We start from the raw sequence: 16,550 nt of genomic DNA, 5'->3' as shown, positions 1-16,550 counted from the left end.
GGGCTCCGGCTGGCCCAGCCTGGCCGGGCTGGTAGCCCTGAGCTCGCCGGCACGGGTCCACGCCGGCCCCCGCTCACCGGCCACCGGGAGACAGGCGAGAACTTCATTACCTGATGGAACACCCCCAGATTTTCAGCCATGGCTGGCAGAATTGGACTCAGGTGTCTTAGCTACATGCACAAATCCCCTCCAAAGCATGCACAGACACAGCATATGGCCTCGGCGGCTATAGGCACTACCTTTCCCGAAGAAGGAGCCCCGTGCACTGAACGTGCAGCGCCTTCTTCTCCGCTTGCCTCCTCCCTCGTGGAACATAAGTCACGGCTCCTGTAGTGCTCCACAGCAAAGCCAGCACTAAACGTTTTAATAGCAAAGCTTCTAATGTGTTATTTGCTTATTGTTAGGAGTTAATGTTCTACATAATCTGAACATTACATTTAATCTCTTGGCTAAATAAGGCAATAAAAGTATAATACTACTGTGGTGTCCAGCATTTACAGCGTATGAGAATAGTCTTAGTGGGTCAAGCAGAGGAAGTGAGGGAGCATTTTAAAGAGAAACCGGGATTTTGGGGTGAAACCTAAATAAGTGTCCCTTTTACACACTGTCACACCAAAGAAATCATTTAGTTAGATATAAACAACTCGGCAAATCCCTGCACAACCTTAGGTTCTGCACACGCCGCTTCCCTGCCCTGTTCCTGGGAAAGGGGGTAAGATATCCACCGGCCCAAGCACGGATTTCGACATGCACAAGGAAAGAAATGCGAGAAGAACGGGTATGGTTTGCACTGGGTACTATGCCAGCAGCCCCGAGGTACCCTCAGAGCTCTCCTCCGCTCCCAGCATGAGTCTCAGTAGTTTCTCCAGTCAACCTTAAGGAATGGATACAGGTCATGTAGCCCTTAGCAGCTCCCTTTTATAAATTAATACCCTTTATGTGTCTTGCAGGAAGATAATCACAGTCTAACTTACATCTAGCCTGTCATTTGTTTCTGCTATTGAAACACTCCTTCCCCACCTAGGGTATTCATGGGTCACATTATGTCTTTCTCAGGTTGCAAAATTTCCCGGGGCAGTCCGTGCGGCTCTTGTTATGGAAGTGACTTTCCTGTTTGTAAGTGCATCAAGAATTTGAAACATGTAGATAACCAAAGGTGTTTCACCTTTATTAAGTGCCACTTTACTTACAAATGAGGTATGTAACATGCATTCATGTGAACTCAATATTTCTCCAGGAACTATTTGCATGATTGAAATAGGATGATGTACATAACACAAGCCATCGGGTTATACGCTTTGCCATCTTACACAAAGCCAACGCGTAAGATAACAAAGGCCTTTTCAAAAGGGTTTTGTCGGTGAGAAATACCTTTAGAGAATTTTTTATAGTATAGAGGAACATGACTATGAACCAGCACATTTGAGGATTTGCATTATCTAGAACATTGCTGAGATATTTCCCTCGGTACTCAGACCTTAGCCGGCCCCGTACTCATGATATCAACGTGATATCAGCCTCATACTCATGGTATCAACTCTTCATGCTCTTGTTCTTCTGGCTAGACAAGGCCACTGGTTGCCTACTACGGAGACTAGCCAATATTTGCTGTGAAGGAAAAGATCAAAAATACGCAACCGGCCAATCATGCGGTATTTCCCTAAACATCACTGGTGAGCAGTTTTTGCCCAGAAGCAAGAGACTGGACTTGCTTTATCACTACCAGCCCAGCCACAAATATGTCAGCATATTATCAAGCCGCTTCTTCCAATCCAGTAACAGCTCTGAACTCTGGACAGGGAACTGATAAGCACAAAACCAAATACTTTCTGCAGCAAATGATCACAGCTCTCTTTCAGTACCTTGTATTTCACATCTCAACAACTGTTAGATGATTCGTGCAGGATTTGGAAATTAGAATTTAGGGTTGCACTAAGACATTACTTTCCTTCTGTTGCCCATTGTGTTCGCAGTCATTGCCACCAGAAGGAGATCACACTGTGCCATTTTCAGTTCTCCTTGCTAGCTTCCTTGGGAGAATGATATGGCAGAGATTTTAATGTTGATAAATTATGCTGCTATAGCAATACTTTGCACCTCCATCGTGCGTGCCAGAGATCAGAAAGTCGAATGTGTGAATTACTACCTTCTGTAATTTTTAGATGGGGTAAGAAAAAAAGACAAAGTTGATCTCCACAAATACAAGAGAGAAAGAATCCAACCTGGGGTGTGACCGCCGTGCTTTCCTGGTGAGATCATAACAACATCATCCATTTCTTCTTCATTTATGACTTTAAACAACATTTGATTCTGATCTCCAGGCAAATGAGGCTAATCCTACCCTACGAGCGTTGCCTACTGCTCTAGCCTTGCTGCATTCTTGTGAGTTCTAGCAATTAAAGTATCGCCCTTTATATTACATGCTCTTTAGATGCTTTTAAGTTTATGTTGAGAGATGTCTAGGGCAGAATTGTGTCTTCCTATGTGTGGGCAGCACTTACCACCAGTAAAAATATCTTAGAGAAGATTGAACTACTAACTCAGGAAGGTTTCATTCAGAAGAAGTTAATAGACTGTATGAAATGACAATAAAAAGAAATCTGCAGAGCCCAAGAATCCCTTCAGAATTTCCCACAGCAGAAAACCATGAGATGCCACAACCTGTAGTGCTGAGGGTCCTCACTTGAGCCTGGACTCAGCCCGGCGCAGACACCGTGTCCGCACGGGGTCGGGGCACTCCTCGTGCGGTTCACCAGGAGGCAGAGTGGCTGCACGGCTCGCACCATGTCGTCTTCTTCTCCTGTGCCCCATTGCGAGGTGTAGACACGTTGGCTCATTCAGAACTAGTGCAAAATTTGCACAAATGAGAATAACCTTCTGCTTCATTTAGCACAGATTTGCCTTTGTTTAGCCCAAAGGACTTTTCAAGTTCTGCTGCAATATAATGCAGCAAAACTTAGGCTACTTCTAACTTCCTTTTAGGCAGTGGATGTAAAGTAAATCATGAAATACCCTTTAAAATGTAAGCAGAGGTACTAACTATATAAATTCATCCCTTGCACAGCCTATCTTCTGCGAAAGAGGAGATATTTTAGGGTCTTTAGAGTAGACAACCATTCTGCTCAAGCGTACAGTACCATGCAGACCGGCACAGCTGTATGGAAATTTGCCCCCATCAAAGCCCCCAGCGGAGCGTGGCACACAACTCAGCTAGCCTAGCAAGGGAAAGACACACAGAGCTCGCACTGCGCAGTCATTTAAGTTTTTTAAGTGCAAGGGCCTTGCTTTGCTTGTTTTGTTTCTGCAGTTTTGACTCTGACATCCTCAAGTCTGGAATACAATTGCTCTAATCAGAAGAGCTGACTGAAGTTATAATAAGACACAAAGAACGAAGGCAGAAAAAAACCAAAACAAATCCTTTTGAGGAATGGTTTAATCGCAACCGCTGCTACTCGAGCTAAAACGGGACGGGCACAATTCAAAACAGGACAATTAAGTCTGCTGCGATTTGGGCTGTTTTTTCTTACATATTTGGGCAGACGCAAAATCTGATGCCCTCATCTTGCTGCAGATGGAGGAAGGTGGGGCTCTCGTTTTGATTGTTCCTGCTTATCAATTTTGGCATTTCCAATTACTGTAGAACCTGGAAATAATCCTGTATTCTTTTACAACGTTTGAATATTTTTAATACTTTTAAAGCCTATGTGCAAACCCATCAGAACTGAATGGCTGCGCACTTCCACACACCCTCAGCCAACAATAAGAAAACTGCAAAGAAGAGAGAAAAAGGGAGGGGTGCAAAACTGAGTAGAAAATTAAAGACAGCAAAGTCTTGAGCTCCTGTTTTATTAAGCATAAAGTAATGATGCAAGTCTGGAACTGACACCCACACCATTAATGTTCATTCGCAGTGAACCCACATGATACAGTTTTAAAGGTAAAATTCAGCACCATGGAAACACAATATATGTGAAACTTAAAAATAATATATCGATAAATCAAGCTGGATGCATCAAAAGCAGCTTTCTTTGGAGGAGTCCTGGCAGCTCTCAGTATTTTCTCAGCACAACAGGAATGGAAAACAGGGAGCGGGGCTGGGCAACCAGAGTGAAGAGCGTGGGGAGGGTTTGAGCCACGGGGACTGGGAGAGCACTGGGGGAACAGGAACACTGAAGGAAGAGACAGAAGTCCTGGTTCATGCTCTTACCCACAGACCACACACAATAAACACTATAAAGACGTATCACAGGAACTAGTGAACGGATGGGGTGATTTTCATAGTTCTTCTATCTTTTTGTTTCAGTTCAAGCAAATCTCAACTATAGAGGACTTGAGAGGACATCAGAAATTTTTTCACTACTCATAATAATGAAACTGCCGTAAATAAGTACTTGCTGCGAGTATAAAGGTTTAATGCAGTATTTCATATCGGATGTCCGTTTTTTCTAGTATATCAGGGATAAGCTTATAGGTATAAAATTGGGAGTAAATATTTTCTACCAGACCTGTCCTTATTCTGGGCTTTAGAATCATTTTTTTTTTTATACTAGACTTCTTGAATTCTGGAATTAGCTTTTTTTTTCTGCTCTTCCACAGCATCTATGCTGCTTTTCCACACTACATGGAAATACCCTTTCACCGAGGCTTAAGTGAATGGATAATTAATATTTTTATCTGTGAACCAAGTAAAGCCCTGCCAATGCTAAGCATCCTATTGTAGCCATAAATGTATAAAAAAAATGAGTTTACCTGTTTCTACAATTACCAATGTTCGCCCTAGCTTTCAAAATAAAATAGAAACTTTTCTTGGGCAGCATTTGATACTGTTTATTACCAGACGAAGACACCTAAATGCACATCTCTACTATTCTCTTCGTAGAACACGACTGCATTAAACTGCAGTAGGAAGTGCACAGACCAAAAAAACTGCTGAGGGTGAGTTTAGGCATCTTAGGTGTCTCTCGGAAGCCCAGGAACAGAAGCAATCCACCGAGTGGTCTCCTGGCATTGATACAAGAAAGGAAGGGAATTTCACGTATAGCACTGACCTTTACGGATCACATGTTTTTTCCTTTGTTCAGTGTATAGAGGCACGTGCCTGTAAGTATAGGTATCCTTTCAAACACTTCATATATAATTTATTACTGTCAGCTCTTTTGATTTGAACTCGTAAGTTTTAAGTAGTTTTCCTGTCATCCGGTTCTCCTCCTGTCAGATGTGATAAAGGGCTCTATTCGCGAGGTGACCGAACAGGCAGCCCCTATGGAGCCCCCTTCCCCGAAGAGCGCATTTCCAGCACCCGCGACGCTTGCATAGGATGCGGTTTGAACTTAGGGATGCGGTAGGCTGTCAGGAGACTGTCAGCCAGAGTGTCAGCTGAAGTTGAAGACATCCCCAAACTTACGAGAATCCTTGCCGTGTTAACCTTGGCAAGTTATATTCTTGCAAGTTTATCAACCAACAAACCCAAATTCTGTTTACATGACAAAACCCAGCTCGCTCCAATCAGTAAGACTTGCCTAATACGCAAGCCCAGGGAAAGGGCAAAGGAGAGCAATAGCTTACAAAAGTCTGCAGAGCATGAAAGATGTGAACTTCAAAGGAAAACCAAAATAGTTTATGACCTCTGGACCTAGGAACGCACACATAGATTAACGTGTATTACTCCTGTTTAGAGGAGGCTGAACGTGTGACTTTGCTCAAGTGGGTGAAAAGTCCTTCAGTTTCTCTTTCTCAGTTTTTTTTCATAAATCTCAGGACCATTCCCCGGTGAGCCCCTAAAGAAACCCACAGATGAGGTGAAATAAGGAACGTCTGAGAGTAAGAGCAAGTAACATCCATCCATGAACCACCAACTTGCACTGACTGACGATACCTTAAAAAATTATTCTAGAGGGATAAGGAAAGCCCCTCTGAGACACAATTGTCTTGGAATTAGGATAAAACCCCAAAGAATGAAAAAACAGCTGCAAAAACATTGCATGTCCAGTGACAGAGGGCAACAAAAACTCAAACCCTACCGCTCCACAGACTGTGGTCAGACTTGTGCTCTGGCATCCAGAGTTAGAGAATAAACAGAGAGATACAGTACTTAAACGCACGAGAGGGTATGTCTGTGAGCCAGGCCATAAAGCAGTCCCGGAACGTGAGAAACAGCTCATGTTGGTAAGTGCTGCTTAGCAACACTGCCCTTCTATGGCAAAAGATTAATCAAATTTGCAGTGTCATTGGAAACACTCAGTTCAGTCCATTTGAAAAATCAGATGAAGATGCGCTGAAGTCCCACAGGTCACCAGAGGGAGAGTGTGGGTCTGTCTAGGTCATGAAAACTGGAATTACGTCAAATGAGAGGCACCGAGGGTTAATTATGAATATGGCAAATCTAATACGTGCAAATATCAGCAAATCACAGCTAGAAGAAGCAATAGCTTCAACACATAACATCTCATCCTTTTTCCACCTCTGCCCAATAAAGGATTGCTGCTTAAGCTCTATTTTTGTAAAGATTTTACCTATCTTGTTGAAAATGTCTCGGTCACAGGGTCTTCTCCCGCTACCCTGGAGAAAGAATTACACAGACTGGCAGCTCTCAGTGCCGCGCATCTCTCAGGACATTTTTCCTGATATTCTGCTAAATGTTCCTTTGCAGAATTTCACTCTCTTCCTTTTCTGCTCTTTTCTACTAGGGAAAGGCTCCTCTCTGAAACAGTCGCCCTCAGCCAGCACACACCCTTACGCCCCGACCAAGAGAACTATCAGAAAACTTCAGGCAAGCCAAAGCCTTGCGGTAAAGTAACAGAAAACGCGGCAGTCTCTGCCTGCACTCTCCAACCAGCGCTGATGACTTGTGTGTAACACGCACATGGAACAGGCGGGACGGTAATAGGGTCCCAATGAAAGAATACAACTGGGAAGAATCTAGAAAACGACTGCAATTCAAAAGCCATTGTTATTCAGGGATCACCCAATTCTTCGATTTGGATTCTTTTGTTCTCCTATTAAAACAAGACCACACTACTTTGGATTATTTGTTCACGGTTCCGTAATTATCATACTGTCAACATTTCATATCCGAACAAGACAGATAAATATTCCTTAGGAAGGCAGGAGAAGGGTAATTGAGCGATCAGGGATGAATGATGCAGAAACAGAGATACAGGTAGAATGCAAGTAACCTTGAAGAACAAAAACAGTTATTTACCCAGAGAGAGGAGAGACTAGAAAAAAACCTAGGTGAAGCCGAGCAAGGATGTCACCTGGGAAAGAATTTCAATGGGGTGAAACAGTTTTATTATTTAACATAACGGAGTCAGTCATCCCAGAGGACAAACTGTTCACAAAACTTCTTTGTCTGTTCTATAGTAAGAACGATCCTGACAGACGCAGAGCCCCTCCTGGGCAGCGCCAGCTCCACAGAGGCGAGCAGAAGTTAGACCAGTAACACCTCGCAGGAGCTGTTTTCCAGCTCCTGGAACTGGGCTTGCTGTAGCCATCCCAGGACTCTGTTTCTCCTTGGAATGCAAGAAAAGAGACTGTGAGCTTTGCTTTCCTCTGTTGTCTCTCTCCTTAGAGAACTGTGCTCAAATTAGGTTCTTCAGCCTCTGTGGTCCCCTAGAACAAAGCTGTCACTGCTGAAGAGAAGTCGAAACCAAGTGCTGGCAACAACCATGGCAGGTTGTAATTGCAGCAGAGGAAAAACTATGTCCTGACAACCTCAGGACTAAGGAAAGTGCCTTCTGACAGTCCCTGAAGATCCCAGCAGTGTCTAAATGAAAAAAAAAGGATCCCCACTGTACATGAAGCCTGCTTTCTGATGTCATTATGGCAGTCATTTAGAAAGCAAACAAAATGCATCACTTTATCCATATTCTGGGACTTGTTACTGCAAAGAATAAAATCAAGTAACATAAAAAGATAGACATTTCTCCAAGTGAGGTTTTAAGAAACAAACTAATCCAGTCACAGTAAGGTTCACCAAGGAAAATTTGAGAAAACATCCCAAATCTACGGCCACTAGGAGAGAGCCATTCTTACTGTAGTTATGAAAAGGAAAAGTAAGGCATTTAACCTTAATGGGTAAAGCGAGCTGATCTTATTTGCAGCTTTGGAGACTGAGTTTCATACAGCCAGGGAAGAGAGAGGAATACCCAAAACATTTAACAATATGCCAGGGGTCGTTAAGACTCCATTTCCCTTTATCATGTAATATGGGGAAGCCCAGAATCCTTCTGCTAGAGAAGAATTCTCCCTCCTCAAAGTATCACCACCAAAACATGCTCTCTCCCCCAGTTGAGGCTTACAGAGTGATTTTTTTTTTTTCCTAAAAACTCAAAGCTTAGATGTTTATTATAATTTGTTTCACTGCAGGTAATTGCCTGCATGTTAAACCAACTGAATCTTGGCTCTGGAAAGCCCTCCAGGATGGCTGGCTGTCACGGCTATACCGCGCTCCATTCAAATAATTCCCAAGATAGTATTTTAATGGCTTCTTTCTGATGTACACTCTTGTTCCTGCAGTTCAGATCGTGGACCTCTGAAAGGAGCCTGCAGGCACTATGCATCTGTAAAACCTTACACGTGCGCCTGTTTGAGCTGTGCAAATACTTTGTTTGCATTCAAAAAATGCCCAGTGTTACTGGTGGAATGGCAGATATGCCCACAATTACTCCCGACACGGCTTCTCAAAAAGCATAGCTACTGCAGACCTGGCATCCAACGTATTGCTGGGGGAAAACTCCAGTTTTTCAGCAAACGCCCAATGCAAGACAGAAGGCCACAGGTAGAAAAGTAATTCCTAGACTCCCAAGAAATCCCACAACAATTTTCTACGCCTTTTTTTTTTTAAAGAACCATTCCCATTGGATTAGACTCATGAGTTTGTGACTTCAGACAAAAATTCCAAACCCAGGGGATACCCGGCTAAACCATTACACAACACTTTGAAAACACATCCTATGAGTTCAGAGACTTCAATTGTTTATGATATAGTTTTAAGTATTTGACTTTCAATAAATGTAATACGTTTCCCATTTACAGTCTCCCGTGCACTGTACACGCAGCAGATTTATTTTACAACACAGAGCAAGAGATTCCAATCAGGCAACTATTTTTGAAACCCCAGATATCGAGAGAATGAGTGCCTTTTAGATTAAAAGGGATAATCCCCAGCTGAAAGAAAATTATTCACACTCCTACAAATTTAAACTTTCACAATAGCTTTTGTAGCATAATAATGACTTAAACACTTGATATCAGCTGTAAGTCATTACATTCATCCTGTTTTTTAAATGTAGTTGTGATTTAACTGAAGATAAAGTGAAGAATTTATAGGACATGGTAGCAATATATATGTGGACGCTCGGTGATCCCATTCAGGCATGAAAAACAACCAAACTCTGCAAAGATTGATGGTTTCTCTCACTCAGACTTTTTACAGAAGGCATCCAAGTGAAAACACCTGCAGGTTCTTACAGCTTCCAGCCTGTGCACAAGGTACTGGCATCTCACTACAGAAAGCTTGCTGTGATAAGTAAGTCAATGCACGGCTTATAGCCACAGACATCCTGATCCACAGTCCCTTGGTGCTTTTGCCGTGGTCTAAGAAGTCCAGGAGCTTTCAAGAGCTGCACTTTGGGACTGTTACTGTGGGGCAGAACTTCAGCTCCAGTGCGTAAACGAAGATTGGGCTCAGTACATTTATACCAGGTACATAATCTGCAGATGAACAGCCGGGATAAATCAATCTGCCCTTGGAGTTCAGGAAAAAAGGTATCTTTTCGTATAAAGCAGAGTAATGTAGTTCTTTTACAATATCAGAAATGAGAATATGCCTCTTAAAAGACAGTCTGTAGGAAGATCCATCTCCAACAAGCTTACTGTCGGAGAAGGGGAGAAATGAGGGAGCGCAGGTAGAGGGGGATGGCAGGTAGGAAATACTGTCGAAATAGGTTCTTTGGCAGGTCAGAGAGGAAACCAGTTGGAAGGTAGAGGTGTCTAAGCGGTTCACTACGCTGACTATACAGCAGATAAGCTGCAAAGCCAGGATTGCTTCTCAGGAATGCTTCATTCCTATAGCAGCAGTCTGACCACTCAAATACATTGCCTCGTGTTAAAACGCGTATCACAGCTCTGCAAGATGAGCCATAAACACACAGGGGAGATGAGAAAACCATCTCCATAAATCTGTTTACATTAATGTTCTCTTTTAAAGTCCACTTTTGCTATATGATACAGAGTAAACTCTTTCATGAGTGTGTTTTATACGCGCTTTCCCTCCATTGATTTATGGCCTTGGAGCAGCGTGCGGATGTCACGTTGTATCTAGTCATCAGGCGTCTTCCTACTCACTTCCATCTGAAATCTTCAGAGCAGAGCAAATACTGCAAGAAATAACCCCATTTTCCACAATATTGATGACCAACTCTAAGTCTACAGAAGGGTATCAACATCAAGTCGCTGCATTTTCATTGACAAATCTTGTGCGCTTTTAATAACACATTTTCTCCAAAAGCAGCTGCTAGGCCAATAAATTTTAAAAAGCAGTTGGTAGATGATATGTTTAGAATAAAAAATTATTATTATCCTTTGAATGTCGGGATTCATTGTGTAATTTTGCAGTAAAAGTTACTCATTCAAATATGAAACTCATGTTTCAGGCAGATGCTCTTGGCTCCAAAGACTTTCACCACATTTCTGAAGCTTAAATTGGAACATTTGTATTCAGCAATAATTACAGCTGCAATCAAACAAAAATGTTAACTTTTGTAAAGGTGCGGTGAATGCCTACTATAATTCAGATAATACATCAGTCTTGCATTTTTCCCTATCTACCTTTCTAGACAACTTAATTTCCAGACATTGTGAAAATACTTAAGATGAAGCTCATTTGTCCTAACCTCAAAATTTATGAAAATTATTCTTTCAATTTGATTCACCTTCTGCTTACAGCTTTGAAAAAAAAAAGGAGAAAAATTATCATCAAGGGATAAAAATAACACACATATCACACTTAGAGGAGTATACCAGCCTTGCTTTCAGGATGTTTTCTGTCCTTCATGACACATAGATCAGTCAATTTTTTGATTAAGAAAGCTTAGGACTGTAACGGGCAATAATCCTTAGGATGGGGTAGAAGGAATCTTTCTACTTGAAATTATACAACAAAAAAATCAAGAACTTTAGGTGGTTTTATAAATCCATAAAACAGTTCTCAAAAATCTCAAAGTCCCCTCCTAATTAAAATAGAAACTGAAGGCTGGAAATGTGCACACGTCCACACAGAGATGGGCAGTGAGGTCTCTCCCTGCCCCCTCCACACACGATAAAAATGAAAAGGACCCAACAATTTTTCCGTTTCAGATCAAATCCTGAATATTCAATCATCAATTTAAATTGAAATGAAAAACAACGCAAGACTACTCCCTGCTGTTCTTCTCCACCTTTCCTGCTTTTCTTTTCCTCCTAAGCTTGTACCTTGTGTCTGATCTTTGGGTTAAGGTGGCGAAGAATGTGGTGTGAGGCAGCAATAAACTACACAGCTGACAATTACGTTTCCTAGGACACTCAACTGAAAGCCTGCCAAAGATACAAAGCAAAAAAAATATCCTTCAGGAATTGGAGGCAAAAACTAAGTTCATTGCTGTTTTATCCCTCTGCAAAATAATAAGACAGACATTGTAAGTGGCAGATCCTATTTTGGGGCCATAGCAGTCATTCTTCTTGCCTAATTATCAGCAGCAGATTTACTATCTTTAAAGCAGAATTTTGTCACCCAGCAGGAAATTTCAATTCTATCAGGCAGATTTAAGTCTCGTTCATTTGTTCCTTAACTGTTTTTGACTCACTTGCTAATTATGAAGAAAGGCTGCATTGGGAGTAGGTCTGACGCCCAGAGGCAGTCATGGCCGGCGCTGGCCCTCCGTTACAGCCTGCCGCCACACCAGTTGTGCAACTTGTTCCCTATTAAGGTATCGTCCTCTGCCTCCTAATGTTAGCAAAACTTGAAGTACTATTTGTAAATCGTGAAAAAAAAATCTAGATTTGACAGGGAGGTATAAAACCCCAAGCGAGGTGTATGGACACCTTTTCAACTCTGTTCTCCTGAAGGGCAGCGCAGTGCTCGGGAGCTGACGCACGTAGGGATGGGGCAGCATCGCTCAGACACGCCGAGTTCCCATCTTGCTCCACACCACATCCCTGCTTCCCAAGTACGACTAAAGACACGGTCATCTCTGCCCTCAGTATCAAAGCAGATAATCAACTGCTGAGTAAAACTAGTGTAGAAAGAAAACCTAATCCTAGATTCCACCCACTCCTGCACCATCTGCATAAACCAGGTGAACGCAGACCTGGGCTCCACCTTTCCTTGTACTACCGGCATGCGCTGCAGAGGTCACCGCGCAGCGCGAGCAGAAACTCTCCGGGTCATGGCAAGGAGGCAGAGTCACGGGGCGGCCCCGCAGGACGCCCAGCTGCTCTCTGAACATGACACGAGCCGACCCAGCTCCGCACGTCACAGCCTGCAGCACACACTCGGGCAGATCTCCCACCAGTTGCGAGGACGGCACGGGAACTTGATCGTTTGCTATAATCAGGCCAGGCTGTCACATCATGGCAAATATGTGGATACGGTCTTGCGAGCGGCGGGAGCGAAGGGAGGGGACAAGGGCAGGCAGAGGCAGGTTGCGCTAATCGCGGTGAACCCCGTTCTGCAGATGAGCGTAGGTAACTGCACAGAGCGACGGAGGAAATAAAGACATGATTAGTTCTGGAGCTAATTTCCTTGGCGCTTTGAAGAATGTTGCAGGTAAGATATGATCCACGGTAATTACGGAGGAAGATAAAGAGAGGGAAGTTGCTGGCAGAGCGCCAGGCCCAGGAATCCCTGAATACCTCAGGAAAGGCGTTAGAGCTCGTACCGTCCCCCTCTCACGTTATCCCTGGTACCCGAGCCGTGACTATCACTGTTCACTAGGCAAAATAGAGGGTGGGGAGGACAAATACAGCCTATTCCTTGTCAGAGAGCAGTGCTGAGGAAAAGCGACAGTATGGAGGAGAAAGTGAATCTTGTTTCCATGGTAACTAAAGTTTGAAAAAAGTATATAGAAATCAATGTCACCTTACCATGTATGTTTACATACAGACCCACAGAAATAAAAAGTTATTCAACTGCAAGTATCATGAGACCATGTCATCATCATGAGACCATCCGCATCAGAGCTGCTGTTGCAAGTCGCTGCGCTTGGTTTGGAACAACAGTGTCACCACCTGGAGAAACATTCTCACATTAGGCAGCACCAGTTTGGGATCTGGATGGGAAGAAGAAACCTCCAAAACAACTTCCAAACAATCTAACTTAGCAGCTCTGCTCAACAGAAAGCGCCATAAGCTCTTCCGTGCCTGTTACAGTTCAGTCAGACGCTTCCACAGGGGTGAACAACACAGACAAGATCACTTCCAACTGGATGGAGCACCTCTTACATGATTTTGCTGTCACAGCACCCCAAGTTCTTACCAAAGTATGCAGATGACGCGTGAACCATCATCACAATGAAAGTTCAAGAAATTAGGGCTCAAAATATGGCATATTTATGGCTATTGAAGAGAATTGTCTAAGTGGGAAAAAATATGTCTCCGAAATGAAGTTAAAACTTGGAAGAAATTTATTGATGACCGTTCAGCGCTAACTGTGGCAATGACACACATTTCTATTAATTCCACTGCAATCAATTTACTATCTAAGCTAATATCTATCATCCATGAGCTAAAGCAACACAAATTCCTAAATGGAAGAAGTTCAGAGATGAAGGTCCTGATTAAAGGGACACTCATGTTCTACTGGAACTCTCGCAGAGATTCAAATAACACCTTACACTATTTGACTCATTTTCTGAAACCACAATATCAGTGCTATTGAAAGTGGGAGAACAGACTGTGTTTATTACCCTGCCTTTCATATCTGCAGTACAATTCTTTATCTGTGACCCAGAAACAAATTAAAGGGACACTGTCAAGTTGTATATTTTAATGGCCTTCTTTTCTCTGTGCTACCAGCAATCTGAGAATTTTTCAGTGCCTCGAGGTTTAAACAAATAAAAGATTTTGTTTGTTTACTTTTTGCCTTTCATTCATTTCACAGAAATGAAAGTAGTCAGATCCATTTGTCTCCCTGCAGCCTAGTAATTAGTACAGGGTGTTTGCATTTGGACTTCCAGGGAAGAGTTTGAAATACTACCAAATTTTTTCTTGTAGTAGTTTTGAAATGAGCAAGAGGTACCCATTTCTGTTCAAATCATCCTTTGGAAATGGAAGACTCTGAAGAATTGATATGAAAAAAAGTACGTTGCTGAAAAATCCAGGGCAAGTCTGAGATTGATTGTCTGTCTTTGGGGGTGGGGGAATTCAAACAATTCCAACAGATAAGAACACAACAGAACACCTAAGCATATATTAAATTGTGAAATTGCCACAAAAAATGCCAAACATTTTGGAGAATAAAGGCCAGTCATCTGGACAGTTTTAATCATTTCTTACCATTTTAAACGACGCCTTGAGTTGCTTTTGTTCCTTATAAGATGATCAGCAGAGCTACTATGCAGTCCCAGCTCTTCTACACAGATTATGAAAGACGGGGAAAGGCATATAATCATTCCATGCCTTAGTTTCCCCATTTATTTTAAGGCATTATGATAAATTGCGGCCCCACAGTGACTGCAAGCTCAAATTCATTCAGATTGGCAGAACACTTTAACAGCCTCAGATGAAAGGTGCTACAGAAGTGCCAAGCGCTATCACTGTAATTATCATTCAATATACACTGATCAAAAGAATGAAATGTGAATTAGCATTTCCTATTAGCCCCACTTACAGCCTAAATTTTAAATATTCCTCCCATGGGCTCTCTCCATGAAAACATACAGGAACTGTTGGTGTTTCTCATATGGCTACAACACCACTCCTGCAGGAGTGGAGGAATGGAGGGATGTGAAGAGAGAGTCAAAGAAGCATGAGAATAACACAGATTTCTCCTACAAGAGCTTGCTCAGGCTCTCCGGGAAGAGGTTGGAGCTGCTTTCTCACTCTCACTCCTTCCCTGTCTCCAGCCCCTTTCCTGGTACAAGGATGCGATCTTCTGCCACAGCTCTAAGGATCTGCTGCCATTGGCCTCCCTTGGACCCCAAACGACACTTCTCTGAAAGCCGTGGGGTTCACACACCCCAGAGGAGTGGATCCAGCTGTCCTCAAAGGATGAGAAAGTGCAAACATCTGGAATAGCTAAACGGAACTGTGCTAATTCACCCCCAATGCAGAGCCAGGCAACTTGCTGAAGTGTTTGTTTTCCCCTCTCTCACCTGGGAACGATGCAGTATTTGACTTTATTTTTCCCGGAAACATAAGCTCCGCCGTTATCCACTGCCTGGGTCTAACATAGGAAGCAAAAACGTGAGTTTCTCCGCTAGCCCTGAACGCGTTTCAGTGGCGGCTGGGGCACAGCGATTTCGTGATTCGTGGCCATTGCCCTCTTGGTGGAAGCTGCCGTCACTGCAGGTTAAATAAGGAGGTCTGACTGCGCGCGGTGTGGATCCTTACCCTTTAGGAGCTGACCAAGCTCTACTAACTCTTCTTATACAAAGCATCGAAGAGATGCTAACAATACCAGGCCGCCTTCCATCCTCTCCGTAGTGCCGCACAGCGGAGCCAGCCTTGCTGCTCTCCCCACAGACCCCGTGGCACAGAGGGCTTTGCTGCCCAACCACGGCAGTTTGATTGCAGACAAAAGCAGACCAAAAACCATGCTCCACCCCACAAAAACTAAACCAGGATTACTGATACTTTTAAAGAAGAAGAGTGGCCTCAGTGTGTGAATTACGCTGTTGATGAGCCCTTATGCCTCTTCCTTTCTGTAAAACTGTCCTTTAGACAGCTGCAGGCTCTGAAAAAGAGACCTCCCTGGAACATATTCAGTTCAAAAAGGAAAAAAAAATCCATACCCTGCCTTGCTGAGTCCTTTTCAGCAAAGCAGGTCATAGCACCATGTCTTTTATCCTGTCATTCCTGTCTCCTACTTGATGCACATAATAAATCCACAGTGGTTTGAACTGCAGCTCTGTGCTGAAATCTGACAATCCCACGTGTCTTTAGCCATGCTGTCTTCCAGTATTCCCCCAACTGGAAACTCCAAGTTTACTTAGAAAATTTTCAATGCACAAGGTCAGACTCAATTAGTTAAGCATATTACATTTACAATCAGTCTCCATTTCCAATTCCTGTGCTAGGTAACACCAAGTATGGAAAAAGGTTCCCTTTTTTAAAACAAAATCTTTCATGCCTGAACTAGAATTTATCCTGCGTCTCATAAAGTACACACAAAAACTGTAGAGCAAAAATACCCAGGGATTTACATTAACAGCGGACTTAGAAAAATTAAGACGGGGGCTCTATAAGAACAAGCAATTGAAAACTTGACAACGTGGGGTGCTGGCAGAGAAAGTAAGAACGCGACACATGTCTGACCTGGGTACAATGACCCGGGAGTCCGGAAAAGCACTTAC

At 43.1% G+C, this 16,550-nt stretch overlaps 1 protein-coding gene across 1 annotated transcript in view; it reads right to left on the bottom strand.

The window, feature by feature from the left end:
• DAB2IP (DAB2 interacting protein) overlaps positions 1 to 16,550 on the bottom strand; it is a 138,916-nt gene that overhangs the window by 115,871 nt on the left and 6,495 nt on the right. The window lies entirely within an intron of this gene.

The sequence above is a fragment of the Charadrius vociferus genome, unplaced genomic scaffold (genome assembly GCF_000708025.1).
Source record: "Charadrius vociferus isolate BGI_N301 unplaced genomic scaffold, ASM70802v2 scaffold549, whole genome shotgun sequence".
Classification (NCBI taxonomy): Eukaryota; Metazoa; Chordata; class Aves; order Charadriiformes; family Charadriidae; genus Charadrius; species Charadrius vociferus.
The sequence above is the reverse complement of the archived record's forward strand: the minus strand, read 5'-3'. Positions and strand labels throughout refer to the sequence as shown.